This window comes from Taudactylus pleione, unplaced genomic scaffold (assembly GCF_031769625.1).
Source record: "Taudactylus pleione unplaced genomic scaffold, aTauple2 ptg000070l, whole genome shotgun sequence".
Taxonomy (NCBI): Eukaryota; Metazoa; Chordata; class Amphibia; order Anura; family Myobatrachidae; genus Taudactylus; species Taudactylus pleione.
In genome coordinates, this window is record NW_028284472.1 from 14,809,054 (window position 1) to 14,824,931 (window position 15,878).

The following is a 15,878-nucleotide window of genomic DNA, read 5'->3' on the forward strand; positions in this document are numbered from 1 at the left end:
CTCTGTGTTTTGGTTTTGGTTCTACAGTAATTCATCATCATTTTTTGGTTTTGGCAAACCAAGACCGAATCTGAACCAAACCACTTGATGGTGGCATCAAGTGTTTTGGTCTTGGTTTGATTTTGGATTTCATAAAAATTGATAGAGTTTGTTTTTTATATCCGAGTATCGTACTGACAGCAGTTCTACTCGGATCCCAAAAGTGATTCCGAACTGAAACTCAATTCGACTTAGAAGAACCATAAATTCGGGTGTGTTCAGGAAAACCGATCCGCACATCTCTACAAAAAAGTGGCAATTAAGATAGCGGAACCATACAGAAAGCTGTTAGTGATAACTGAGATAGCAGGGCCATACAGAAAGCTGTTAGGGACAACTGAGATAACAGGACCATATAGAAGGCTGTTAGTGACAGCTGAGATAGCAGGACCATACAGAAAGCTGTTAGTGATAACTGAGATAGCAGGACCATATAGAAGGCTGTTAGTGACAACTGAGACAGCAGGACCATATAGAAGGCTGTTAGTGACAACTGAGACAGCAGGACCATATAGAAGGCTATCAGTGGCCATAAAGAAAGTGCTGGCGGTTTTAAAATAAGTCAAATGGCTGATTTTTTAAATATTTTTTTATCGAAGGTGGAAAACTGATAGGCAGTGAATGTTTTTCAGCAAATGAACGTCTTTACAATAATTTGGAGTACATTAAAATGTGTTTAATGTGATTTCTTCAGTGTTTTTATACAAGTTTGTAAAAAGTTGGAAACAACCCTTGAACTCCCATCTGGAAGTTTAAAAACCCATTTTCCATTAATACATCTCACCATACATGTCACACCCAATTTTTGAGCAAGTAAATTGAACAAATGATGTATTTATTGGCCAAATTATACTATTATACCCCTCCAAGTGCATCATTACTCATTGGAAGGGGGCTGCCTGAGATGCGGCCTGGCGCAAGCCACTATGTCAGAGTGTCAAAGTACGGCACACACATGCAGTACTTAGCTCCAGAGGCGAGACCACTATAGCCTGCATGGCCGCTGTTATGGCTACTGCCAAAGACCACCCCTGTGTACCTCTGTCATCACTATGTGTGTTACCGCGGAGCTGTTATCAATAAAACAGAAAATGTATCACAACCGCTATTGGCGCATCTGATGATTAGATATCTAAATGTTTTTAAAATAATTCCCATTCCGATGCTAAAAGCAGCTATGTTAGGGGAGGACCACTCCTGTAACTGAACAGTGATAGGACAAGGAAACACAGAAGGCAGCGCTAGGGAAGGATTGGATTGGTGGAAATGCGATACTAATAACTAAGTCAGCCGTATTATAAAATATTAAATTATTTATTATACATGTGATTAAACAAAGTATAAAACAAACTCCTTAAAACAACCCAAAATAATGTATACAAATAATTGGTAAGTAAACCATATATGCCTATGCAATAATCAGTCATCATTCTTTTATTAAAGTATTGAGTCTGCTCGTAAGAGTGCATCCCGATACTCTTGTCTCTGTATAGAATGAGAATTTAATAAGGGGTGTAGTAAGTATTACCGCCGGCTGCGTGGCTGGCGGTTCAAATCACGACAGCAGAGGCTCGGCAGAGGTGAAGATCCCGATCGCTAATAAGGTAAGTATAACTAACCCTATTTTCCCCCCTAACCCTCCCTTAGGGGTGCCTAACCCTAACCTACCCCCAAGAGCCTAACCCTAACCCCCCTCTAAGAGCCTAAACCTAACCCCCCCTTCCCCGCAGCCTAGCCCTTAGTCTCTCGGGCGGGTGCCTAACCCTAACTTCTCCCCGGGGGTGCCTAACCCTAACCCTCCCTTCTCCTAGCCTATACCTAACCCTCCCGGGGGGGGTGCCTAACCCTAAGTCCCCCCAGGAGCCTTAAAACCTAACCCTCCCCCCCTGCGGCTGTCCGCGCCCGGCGCCTGGCTAACCTTCATGCGGTATGCCGGGTATCGGGCTCCCAGCGCAGGTCTAATGACAGGCATCGGGATTTCGACACCTGTCATTAGTACCTTGCCGGGATTAGACAGTCGGGAAGCCGGCGGTCGGTATTTAGACCATCGGTTTCCTGACTACAACCCTATTGTAAGTGCTGGGTTCTCATGATCAGTGGAATAATTAAACCAAAGTTTATATATTTACCACTCCAGGGAAAGTTTTATCAGCTGGAAGCAGAGGATCTGTATAGTTCTTAAATGATCCTCTTGTTTTCCTGATATGTCGGTATCAGATGTAAAGAGCTGGTGCTGGCATACGGCCGGTCACAGGGGCTTAGCTCTGCCAGCTGTTTCCTGAACTCTTCATTTGGCACACAGGGTCGGACTGGCCCACAGGGGTACAGGGAAAAACCCCTGTGGGCCACACGGCCTGAGGGCCCACCCACTCCTCTAGGGATCAGGTTCCAGACTGTGCACTTGAATTACACATTACATATATGTTACATAATACTGCACAGGACTATTGTGTATTTTCCACAATGCATTGCTGTTATTAATCTGATACATTATCACTAGCTGTATTTACTATATATATATATATATATATATATATTTAAAGGGGCCCAGACCAGGGTTGTCTTAACAGCAGTGTGGGCCCTGGGCAAAGCAATGCACTGGGGCCCCTACCCACCCATTCACAGGAAAAATTTTTAAATGGTCAATAAAATTAAACCCTCCTGCAAGCCCATAAGACCTCCCACACATGCAGAGAGACTCTGTCTGACGGTTTGAAGCCAGCGGATGAAGTGAAACTGGGACAGAAGTGAGTACTCGTTCCCAGGGGTGAAGGGGGGGGTATGGGGTGGGGGAGGTTAGATCAGAATACAGTGCATCGCTGGCCGGCTTGTAAAAATATCACAAATTTACCAACCCGCCAAACCTGCAGGGGGCGGGTTGGTGGGCCCCTGCAATCTTCGGGCCCTTGGGCAACTGCCCAACAAGCCCATGGTCTGGCCCTGGTCCAGACCATGTACTCTTTATTAGTTAGCCAAGCCTCTGTGGAGGCTGGCCACACCCCCTCTGGAGGCTGGCCACACCCCTAAGTATGGGCCCCTATTAGTGCATTCCCCCCGTGGAGCCTTCATGCCCCAGTCTGACAATGGACACATTCACTATAGTGAGAAGCAACTACTGCAAGTAGGGTTCACCTTGTGTTGACTTCACAGAAAAAATTTGTTAATGCCAGGTCATACTGGGCTGTGTCAGATATAACAGCGATGGCAGACTGATCGTGCTGATAATAGATCCTGGCATGGCTGTTTCACCACTTGTCTGATGTGGTCGCCTCGTTTGCAACCACGCCAGGCAGTGTGTTAATTTACATAGTCACAAATGATGGGACCTGTAAAAAACGCTGCTGAGAGATATGTCTCCCAGGACACCTCTGCATGCCTGCACCCTCCCCCAGCATCTGCCATTCTGCCAATCACTGCTGATCGGTCAGCACTGCAAGACCCTCCACCCAACGGCTGCAGAGAGGAGCAGCCACCGGGGAAATATAAATTACCAGTCCTCCAGTGTGTACTGCATCTCAGAGGAGAAGCTGCTGGGGAAAGCAAAGTCGCAAAGGTCGCGATGTTCTAAACATCGATGGTCCAAGATATTAATGGCCGTTATAGTAAAATCAATGTTAAGTGTTTAAATAAAATTGTTTTTTTTTTCTTAAAATCGTGTTGTATAAGTATTAAATAGATGTTCTTGGCCTAATTCAATCATTAAAAAAAAAAAAACAGAAAATTTTGGAGCGGTTTTTAGAGTAAAAAAATCGCCAGTTTAGTGGTTAAGTTCTATACAGTAGGAGCCAAGAAGCTTCAATGAATGCTGCCTATTGAATCGTACTTCTGTGCAGAGCCGTAACTAGACTTTTTTTGGTGCCCTGTGCCAGAAAGAGCATTGGCGACCCCTTCATTTTTCAAAGGGACATAATGCACCCAAAAAGGGCCATGGCTTCATGGAGAAGGGCCAGGGAAGAGATAGGAGAGGCCAGGAGATGCCGGGGATGAAATAAGAGGAAGCTACAAGCAAGAATGATAATATACAGAAATTTGACAGGCCCAAACAGCGCCCCCTGATCTGTGGTGCCCTGTGCGATGGCACCGGCCGCACTACCCTAGCTACGGCCCTGCTTCTGTGGAGCAGCTGTTACAGCAGGTGCAGATGCACTGTTTCTCAAAGGTGCATTCTCATTCCTGCCTTGATTCCTAGAGGGGACAATGGTGGAGATATTTCAAGCAGAGAAAACAGCGGAGAAATGGACACTAGGCGAAGTTGCTCATAGCAGCCAATGAGCTTCTATCATTCAAAGCTGATCCAAATGTCCAATCTTTTTACTACATGATACTGTACATCTTCCCCATAGTATGTAATTTCCATCAAATCCTAATTTCTTTGTATCAGTAGTTAATTGTAATTTTATATCCATCTATCACATAGGGGTCAATCCTTTTAGGTGTAAATTGTGAGTAGCGAGTTTGTTTCTTGAAATTCGCAGACTTTGACAGCGAAGCGTGCTCCCGAGAATTCTCCAATCCAATTAAAAATCCGTATTCGCAATACTCGCAGTGGAGGGGTGCAAATTGACTGTAAAATTAGATTGGCAAGAAATGCATGAAAATGTTAGGAGACCCTCCTGGACCCCCCAAAATGGATAATTTTGTTAGCAGGACTGTATAGAAGGCTGTTTGTGGGCATTAGGAAGCTAGTGTAGGTTTTGAAATGGTGTCAAATGGCTGATCTGTGTTTTTTTTTTTTAATGCAAAAAAATTATAAAAAGCAAACTTTTTTAATTTAATCTCTAATGAATTAAACGAAAAATGCAAAAAAAATTTGGAAAAAAATTGATTTTGGGGTACTTTGAGGGCACCTTGAAATATTTTTAAAAAATTATAAAAAAATATATATATTTTTCAATTAAATAAATATTGTAATTAAATTATGGGGTGCCTAAACTAATGAAAAGTTGATTTTGGGGTAATTTGAGGATACTTTTTTCTTTACCCCCAAAATGAAATGTAATTGACTAATTAAGCTAATTGGAAACTTCCAATTGCCTAATTAGTCATTAGGGGGATGTCCAAGGGGTTCAGCACAGTGTCCCGACATTTTAACCTTAAAATAAAGATTTTCCTTTCCATCTTTCACCCTCAGAGAGGTGCGAATGGAAAAATGCGAATTCAGTCTGACTGGTTCAGTGCGAGTTGCTAATTGAATTGCAAATTGAATTCACTATGCGAATTCCAAGAGAAAATAGCAACTCGTACCTAATGGGATTGACCCCCAAAGGCTCTTTTTACTTCTAATCCATTATTCTGTTAGATTATTTGTGGTACACAGAATTTAAACTAGTCAAATTGTATCTCTGTTATTTGAATGGTTTGATACAATGTTTATACGATGCATTTAGAGATATTCCCATGGATACATTTAAATAAAGTTTATTAGAACTGATAGGATGATCTTACAGTCCGTGAGGGACATGATTTATATAAAAGCTGATACATAACTTTTACTAAACTGGCTTAATGGACTTTTTAGTCAATAAACTGAATTTTATAAATGTACTAGTTTGAAAGATATATAATACATACTTAGAGGTTATATCAGCGCAGCTTATCTCCTTTTTCATTTCTGTTTACATTAGTGTGTTATTATATGTATTTTATAACAGAATGGGAGTAACAAAGAATAAAAAACATTCTAGGGTACAGTATATGAAATTCTTTTTAATCTATGCAATAAAGAATTATGTATTTTTTTTACCATCATTCATTTTCCCCTTTGCTTTTATTTCATTAAATGTTTACACTATACACATTATCAATTCATAAATAACGTTGATTACATTCATATTGATAGTTTCATGTTTCTAATTGAATGTTAGAGGAATTCAAAGATATATGTATGTAATGTTTATAATTCAATGCTAAATAAATGAACATATAGGGGTAAATTTAATAAAGGGTGGGTTTTTAGGAGTGGAGAATGTTGCCCATAGCAACCAATCAGATTCTAGCTATTATCTTCTAGAAGGTGCTAGATGAATGTTAAATAGAATCTGATTGGTTGCTATGGACAACATCTCCACTTCTAAAAAAACACACTTTCGTAAATATACCGCTACTGTTGATAAAAAATACACAAAAAGGAAAAGGGACAAAGGATATTAAATTGACACTGAGTTTTCCATATCGATTTAATATTTTACCTATAGATGTTAACCCATTCTTTCTCAATCATATAATTCTTATTTATAATTCTAAATTATTCAGACTTATTGCACGTGTATATATACACATCTTCTACTAATTTGTGCAAACATAGAGAAGGTTTCTAGCCTGCAATAGATTTAATATTTGATATCGATATTATCGCGCTATCACAAGGTTATATGTTCCTACAAATATCCATCTAATAAAGCACAAACCCGTCTTCTCACCTCTGAAACTACTAAGATTCTGGTTAATAAATCTAGTGTCTAATATTATATCCAAAACCCCATTCATAAATGAATTATTACAATTAGTGTGGCTCATCTACCTACCTCTATCTGATATTATTTTACCTGACAATGCTTTTGTTCTGAACTATACATTTATTCAGTATACAATACTCTAGGAAACTGTCATATTATGAGACACAAAAGCTGTATTTAACTTTTAGAAAACAATTTTACTTCAATAGCGCAAAGAAACTCTGCAGCCTGTATTACCATTAAACAAGGTGCATCAACCGGGGCTGCCATTAGAAATTGTGGGGCCTGGTACTGACGAAAATAGGTAGGGATCCCCCTGGTGGGATGGGCCCTGGCAGAGGTGGGTGGAGCTGTGGATAATGTTAGCGGAGCTACAGTGTAGGGTTGGGACATCAATTGGTGCATAAACCAGAGAAGGCTGGACCTTGACCTATTGGGGGCACAGGGATGACTAGATATGGTAGGGGGTGGTGGCGTAGGGCAGGGGTAATTGAACCTTAATGGGTGGACACAGGGCAGGGAAGGCCGGACCTGGGGAGGCTGGATTGGGTGGTGGGGGGGGGCTCTGGGCATGGTAGGCTGGCTGGATGAGAGGGGGTACAGGGCTGGACCAGGAACAATGTACCTGTTTGCAGCTTGCACTGCAGCGTGTGCACTGGCAGCCAACCAGGCATAGAGGAGAAACAGTGCTGGAGGCATTGAAAATATGGCATGGCTGCTCCTGATTGGCTGCCGTTCCAGGAGCTCTGATTGGCTCCCGGCTAATGCCGGATTCGAAATGCTGCAGGTGCCGTTTCCTCTCCATGACTGGCTCACGGTACCATGTGCCAGCTGCAATCAGCTGGTGGCAGGGTGTAAAACTGCACCGCTGCCACCCGTGCACCCCTCCAGTTCCCCCCTGATGGCGACCCTGAAATCAACCTTGTAAATTACGAAAAAAATTAATAAAGCGATATTACATTGCTGCTGGTTTTCTGCTTCTCACAAGATACAATCAATAGGTCAATGAATTGATTCCACCATGGAACGTATGTAGAACATAAAGAACAACAAAAAATGTCCAATCTAGTGTAGTAAGTAAATAGGGTTAATTGTTGAAAAAGTCCCAGTAACATTCACAGCACTACAATGAAATAGGGAGGATAAATCGGTGGTGTAAGTAAGGTGGTACCTGGTACGGGCTGGTATGGCATACCATCAGAAAATTAGTAGCTGGTACGCTGCATCCCTTACCAACTTACCAACAGCACCATTAGCTGTGACTTGCAGCGAGACGGAACCTAAGCCGTGAGTGGATGAGGGCAGCCCAGCAGCTCCCGCAGTGATGAGAAATTATGGTGTGTTGTGCTGCTAGGCCACACCCATTTTTCCATGTGCCCCCCAAAGATGCCCACACAGAGGTCCTGATTTAGATTTGTGAATAGAGTAAGATAGAGCAAGTAACTGTGCACCTAGACAAATAATGTTGCAATGCAAAGGGGGGAAATACATACACTTTTTTTTTGCATGTAGGCTAAATACCTGCTGCTTTTGCATGTAGCCTACAAATACTGGGCAGCTTTATTTTTACACTGCAATTTAGATTTCAGTTTGGATACATTCCTCCCACATCTAAATCTCTCTGCACATTTTAAATCTGCGCCACCTGCAGTGCAGCATGGTTACCTGCTATATCTTACTCTGGGCCTGATTCAGAGCAGGACGCTATTTGCGGAATCTCGTTCAGAAAAAGGGGCTGGCTATTTAAATTAAGCGCTCGCTCTTTGCGGTCTGTTGACGCCTCTATGTCTGAACGAGCAAACAAAACATGCGCATTCTACGTCATCTCCGCTATTTATTTGATTACATCGAAAGGCGTATGAACTGCTCGCAGTACTTGTGGTTGGTATTTCCTACCGCAATCATGCGAGCAGTTCAGGCTAAAAGACAACCAAGTGACGTGGTCGATGACGCTGCTTTGTTAATTATGCACACCCTTAAAACGCCCATTTTGACTGTTTGGCACGCCTGCGTTCGGATGTCCACTCCCCCGTTTTCAAGCACCTTCCCCTGTTACCACCCACAAACGCCTCCTCCTGTCACTCAAAAATGCAGGCATTCGCTATTTAGCGAGCACACGATTTCCGACCGCACTGACTGGTTCGCACATGCGCATTACAACCCATATGCATGCGCAGATGTGCGAACATTGCTCGGAATGAACGAGAGGCCGCTTACGAGCGGCTCTGAATCAGGCCCTGTATTCCCAAATCTGAATTAGGCCCAACTTACCTGCAGAAAATAAAACGTACTTGCACCTCTGTTCACCACAAAGGATAGAGGGCCTGATTCTGCTTGGTTTGCAAAATTGCAATCGCGAGCTCCCTGGGGCGGCGATTATATGCAAAAATGCCATCACAATGCTGCCGCTCAGCGAACATAAGGACGCCCACTTGCTTATGCACATATTCATAAGACCACCCAAACTAGCCAGAACATCGGTAACATCGAAGGACTTCTTACCCTCACGCTCCTTTGTGGCTGGTCAGACCTTACTCAGAAATTGCTAACTTTTCTGGTCACGTAGGAGACTGAGGCTAATTCATGCACGCCAATGCAACGCCGTTTAAACGAACTGACACACCTGCGATCGCACGACCACCCCCCGTCACCACCACAAATGCTCAAATCCTGTCAATCACTCTTCGATAGGTCTGCGTAGTCACTATGATCGCATCCAGATTGCAGCCGGACCATCACGCACATGCATTGCGAAGCATACGCATGCGCATAACAACAAACATCTAACGATTGCGTGAGTCATTGCAACTGCGTTCCTTGCTGAATAAGGCCCACATTCCCTTGAAATTGGAAAAAAATCTTACGCATTATCCCAATAAAATATATCTCATTACAAACATTATTAAACTCATATAAAATAATTAAAAAAAATCTGGTAAGAAAATAACAATCTCCTTATTAAAGTCCCAGCTTTCCTATCAGAAAGTAACTAACAAAAAAGACTTTCAACCAGATCTTAATAAAATGTATCAAATAACAGGAACACAGTGTCCTAATAGTAGTCCCAACTTTTCTACCATAGGGTTGGTTTCAATTAGAGATGTGCACTGACCCCAGTGCTTTGTTTTTTGGCAAAACCACCCTCAAGTGTTTCGATTCTTTTCTGTTTTGGTTTTGGATTTTTTTTATATTGATACAAACAGCTAAAATCATTTTTGTAAACATACAACACCAGGCGCTATTTGAAATATAAAGTTAAAGTTGTTTGCAAAAAATTTATAAAAAGTTGCTACCCAATAAATAGCTCTGATATTACTACTTAACAATAAACAGTTAATATAAGAGGTGATTTCTGAAGATAATTCACCTCACTGTGCGCTCACATAGACATAAGGATAAATGTAATACAGTAAAATATTTTATCAAAATTACACAATAGTAAACATATAATAAACATTTATAAATCAACATCTAAATGGCCATTCTCGCATATCCTTCATATTGGATCAATAATAACGTGTGTGAACAATCAAGGGTCCACTTATATCGAATAAATAAATTGGTTTCCTTAAAGAATGTTTTTATGTCCAAATGGGACAATAATGCTCTCCAGTCCCATCAATAGTTAAACTCCTGATTAAGAAGGGATAGTGAAATTTCCAAGCAAGTTTCAGCTGTTAAATGTCCACTCCAGAGTGCCTGAAGTAATCAATCAACACTCTCTGCGGCCTACCAAGGATGGTTTAAGGTAGCTATTTCAAAGAGGGTGATGGTATAGTAATACAGTCTTGGTATATTTACCGAGCTCTCCACTCCCTGACCTCTGTAGGGGCACTGCTGGTCTATAAACACTGCTGGTATCTTACTTTTCCAAAGTTGTGGAATCCCTTTCTCTACTCGTTCTCACTGCAGAACCACAGTCTTGGACAGGAGGCAATATTGTGGTCTGCATATGAGAGAGTATCTGATCGCTAACGCGTTTCTCCATCATGTAATGGCTTCTTCAAGAGGGTGGTATAATAGAATCTCTGTTGGGGCACTTTATAACCCCCATCTAATTAATCTTAAGCTAATAAGATCGCTTAATTAAAACAGGTGTATCCTGAAGTCATTTTTCATTGGTGCTTTGGCACTTCATTTGTATTATTATAAGTTTAAAATTAAAATAAACAACTTAATATTCAGTGTTCACAAAGCATAATATACATCGCTTATATCAGGTTCACTAAGAAATCATTATATTCATTATATTCCTAAAGACGGAGACGGGTCACTCTATAAAAAACTGCTAAATACTCCAAATATACCTAAAGAGCACTTGTGGCATAGCAAAGCTCAACAGCTCAATGGGCTAATGCTCCATAGCACAGTGTGGGCATCCTGGGTTCAGATCCCAGTGAATTATCCTTTAGTGCTTTAATATTTTTAAAAGTCTAAATATAGATCTTAAAACAGCATATGATATAATAGAGCTCAATGGCTCAGGAGACTAACACCCCAGCACAGAGCTCAAATGTCCCAGGTTCAAAACCCAGTGAGGTAAATTAAATTTTTTTATTTTAGATTCATTCTTTACTTGTAATAGACATTTTACTATATTTAGCTTACTAATCACATGTAATCCCTAATAGATCAAATCACATTTGACTCTAAGGGACAATGAGTGGCACAGAAACACAATCCACTATTAAATATTATTCATCTCTATATTTTCATTTAGACCCCCAGGTGTAAGAGTACCTAGAGCAAATATCCAAAATGCTTCTCTACTTGATAGTTGGCTAAACCTATCTCCTCCTATACTTCTGGGTGAGATATGTTCAATACCTTGTATAGACAGAACATGAATATTACCTCCGTGTTCTTGCATAACATGGCGGGATACACTATGAACCATGCTCTTGTTAAGAACATTTCTTCTATGTTCCAGAAAACGTATGTTCATTGTTCTAATTGAAATGATTCTTTAGATTTTTAGCCTTCTTAAAAACTACTAACGGATCCTTATCCAGATATGGTGCTAATATTTTGTCCATTTTTAGTTGGGAGTAATTCTTTTTCACAATTCTTTTAATTTGAAGAGAACAACTGTCAAATTTGGAAATAAATACCGGATTGAATAAAAAATCAGATTCTTCCTTTCTATTATTACTGGTTGTATTTTTATTATAGTCTGCACATACAATCTCAGACCTATCCATAGATTCTACAGTTCTAAACGCTTCATATAATAGGTCATCTGGATATCCCTGTTCTCGTAGAGCAACAGTTAAATCTTTAGCTTGTTCATAGTAATCTCTCACATCCATGCAATTACGTTTAATCCTTAGGTACTGTCCTTTAGGAATATTACTTCTCCATTTTAAATGATGGCAACTCGAGTAATTTAGGTAATTGTTACAGTCCACTTCCTTTTTAAAGGTCTTGGTATAAATACAATTTTCTCTGATCGAGAGGGCAATGTCCAAGAAATTAATATGTGAGTGGTGAATAGTGTGTGTAAAAGAAAGACCAAACGTGTCAGAATTAAGATGTGAAACAAAAGAAGAAGCTGATTCAAGGTCCCCATCCCAAATAATAAACAGATCATCTATATATCTGCCATAAAGCACCAAGTTTGCCCCGAATGGACCCCCCCACACGTATTCCTCCTCTAGGAGGCCCATGTAGAGGTTCCCCAAAACTCAGGGCGAACTTGGTGCCCATGGCAGTGCCAAGTGTCTGAAGATAGAACTGTGAGCCAAAATAAAAATAGTTGTGCGTCAAAATGGACATAATAGAATCCAAAATAAATTCACAACGTCTGTCCCCCAGGTCCAAATCAAGATTCAAGAAGTGACGGCTTGCTCTTACTCCACCCACATGTGGAATGTGACATCGACATCGCAAGTCATTAACACATAGCCAGCTCGCCACTTCACATCACTCACTAGTTGGAGAAAGTGAGTGGTATCTCAGATATTGGACCTGAGGGAGATGACGTGTGTCTGTAAGAATGAATCCACAAAAGCCGACAGATTAGTTGTGAGGGACCCTACACCCAAAAAAATAGGCCGACCAGGAGGTGATGTGGGGGTTTGTGTATTTTGGGTAGGTGATAATAAGTGGGGATAATGGGATAAGGAAAAAAAATATATTAAAATTCATCCTTAGAGATGGCCCCCTTGATCAGGGCCCCATCCAGCAGTATTTTAAATTCCTTCAAAAAAACCTTTGTTGGATCTGAGGGGAGTTTTCTGTAAAATTTTTAATCGTTCAGTAATCTGTATGCTACTTTACAGCAATCTACTGTGTCCTGAATGATTGTCCCTCCCCCCATATCGGCAGCTTTGATAATTATGGACTTATCATCCTTTAGAGCTTTAAGTGCCTTGCTTTCGTTAATATGGAGATTATCAAATCTTTTTCTCTTTTTATTGTTTTTTCCACAGAGACTCCTTAGATCATCAAGTGTTGATGTGTAAAAAGATTCTATGTTTGCACTCTTGAATTGGGTGGGGTAAAATTCAGACTTCTTTTTAAAAGTTTTGGTTATACGGTATGTGGATGATTCACATCATATATTTTGATCGATTCATTAACTTGTGTGTTAGTCTCTACCAATAAGTCCTCTAAAATTTGCAAAGCATTTTCATCTTCTATGTTTAATACCACAGGTGTCCCTTCAATTCCTTTCTTCTTAAGTGATTTGTTTAAAAAGTATCTCTTCTGGCACAAATCCCTGGTATACTTATTGAGGGCTACAAAAAGATCCGGGTTTGAAGTTGGAGCATATTTTAAGCCTTTTGTCAACACAGATTTTTCATGTTCTGTTAGATTTCTAGAAGATAAGTTGTAAATACCCCTATTTCTCATCTTAGTTTTATGTTTTTGGATTGATTTCTTTCCACCTCCTCTACAACCTCAGGATCTTCCTCTCGAGCCCTTTTTGGGGAGTGTGTACCTAATGCCTCGTATCTGTTGGCATATCTGTTTAGAACCCGGCCTCGTCCAAAAAAATGATCACTATGTGGTGGACCCTTAGTGTCATTAGCTCTATTCCAAACAGTTCTCTGTTTGGGTCTTGCCCCTTTAAGATCATAGAGATCCTCTTGATTGACTGATTTTTTCCTATATGGATATTTAGGCTTCATGGGATGCATGTTATTGATTTTCTTATCATCCTTAGGTGATCTACCATCAGAGATCATTAAACTCTGGGGGTAATCTCCATATTCCTTATTATGGTCTCCTCTATCTGTTGAGTCATTAGATGTTTGCTCAAATCTGTTGAATCTCCATTTTATATCAAAAGATTCCTTATTTCTATTATTATTATATGTTCTTACTTGATCATTAACATAATCTCTACTGTCCCTCTCAAGCTTTTTATTTTTGTTGGAAACTAGAAATTTCTCATGATCCTCAATTTGTTTTATTTAATAACAGATCTCTCTCCTTAAATTCCTTCTCATTTTCAAAGGGTTTAAGGAGGTTCTGTATTTTATCTATCTCTAGTGATAAATCATCAATCTTTTGTTCTCTATATGCAATCAATAGTTTAATTAATGAAAAAGAGCAATCGTCAAGGGTTTTGTTCCAATTACTAAGCAATTCTGGATCGTTTTGAAAAGAACAAGTCTTAAAAATACGTAAACCTCTGGGGATCATTTTGTTTTCCACATATTTAGTGAGCATTACTTGATCCCTCCAGTGTCTAGTTTCTGTTTTAAGTAATGTCTCCAAATTATTGAACAATTTATGCATATCTCTATTCACATTCTCATCACTATTAATTTGTAAAGTACTTGAACAGTTTTCTTCTCAATACTGTATCTGATTTGGTAATGAGTGATGCCATCTCTGTCTCTAAACAATAAACCACACAAATGCGAGTGTTAAACCTGAAAGCTAATTAAATGCAGCCCAGACACAATCAAAACTTACACCATAAGAAAAATAAATATAAACATACATCAGGCGCTATTTGAATATAAAGTTGTTTGTAAAAAAATTACAAAAAGTCGCTACCCGATAAATAGCTCTGCTTGCTTGGAAATCTCGCTATACCTTCTTAATCAGGAGTTTAACTATTGACGGGACTGGAGAGCATTATTGTCCCATTTGGACATAAAAACATTCTTTAAGGAAACAAATATATTTATCTATATAAGTGGACCCTTGATTGTTCACACACGTTATTATTGATCCAATATGAAGGATATGTGAGAATGGCCATTTAGATGTTGATTTATAAATGTTTATTATATGTTTACTATTGTGTAATTTTAATCAAATATTTTACTGTATTACATTTATCCTTATGTCTATGTGAGCGCACCCTGAGGTGAATAACTTCAGAAATCACCTTTTAGATTAACTAAAATAATTTTTGACCTGTTTACATGTAATCCAAAACCCGAGATTCAGTTTTTAAATCCAAGTTCTGATCTTACAACATTCGACCCAGAACCCCAAAGTTTGGGTGTGTTCGGTTTTCAGCAGAACTCTCTAGTTGCAATGGGCATACAACCAGATCTTTCAGCGCTGTGGTTCCCGGTAAGCCTACCGGCTTGGTCGATATGTCCCTGCAGCGTTCCTCTCCGGCAGGGTGTGGCGGCAGCATTGGCACTACGCGTTTCGACTCTAAAGAGTCTTTGTCAAAAGCGGATCTATTTAAATCTAGGTATACCAATATACATTTTATTCGTGTTTTGCTGACACATATCCCTATCTAGGTAACTCCTCATTGTGAGACCATTTACCTGATAATTGCATTTTTGAGTTATTCATATTGAGGTAATATTGAGACTATGGGGTAGATTTACTGTTTTTTATATTGTTGTTTAGATATATGTGTGTGTTGAGTCCAGATGTGTACTAAGATATTATTAATAGTAAAAGTTATGTTTAAACTAATACTCAGATATATTTAGTGTCCCCCTTAAACCAAGAATACTCTTTTCTCTCTTTTGAAGGATAAATAAAATAAGACAATACTCACTTTTTGTTACCCCCTGATTGTCTCTTCCTCGTTGTCACACCGATATTTGTCCAGTACGACAGTGTTTGCACAAATGCTGGTTTAGGCTTAATAAACACTAAATACAGTGAGAATATTCAGACAATGCTTCCTGATTCTTTACAGCAATAGAAGTATTTACCCTGTGGCTTATACCTGCTTGTACGTTAGTCTCACAAGAAGCATTACAGAATGTGATTGATCTTCATAAATCAATGCAGTGAGTGTTATCGGGTATTCTTAACAGAATTTGCATTATATTATTACATAATTTTACATTATAAGCGACAGAGAAGACTCTAATGACCCCAAGTGCTGGCACCAATCCCTGCGCCGGCAATATGGCGACAGAATGGGCCTCATTCTGAGTCGTCCGCAGTGCC

At 39.8% G+C, this 15,878-nt stretch overlaps 1 protein-coding gene across 1 annotated transcript in view; it reads right to left on the reverse strand.

Moving 5' to 3' along the window:
* Positions 1-15,503, reverse strand: part of LOC148533788 (adhesion G protein-coupled receptor F5-like) — a 481,437-nt gene extending 465,934 nt beyond the window's left edge. Inside the window, exon 1 of the mRNA XM_088467202.1 lies at positions 15,478-15,503. The gene's annotated coding sequence lies outside the window, so the exon portion shown is untranslated. The remainder of the gene's footprint in view (positions 1-15,477) is intronic.
* Between the last annotated feature and the right edge of the window lie 375 nt (positions 15,504-15,878).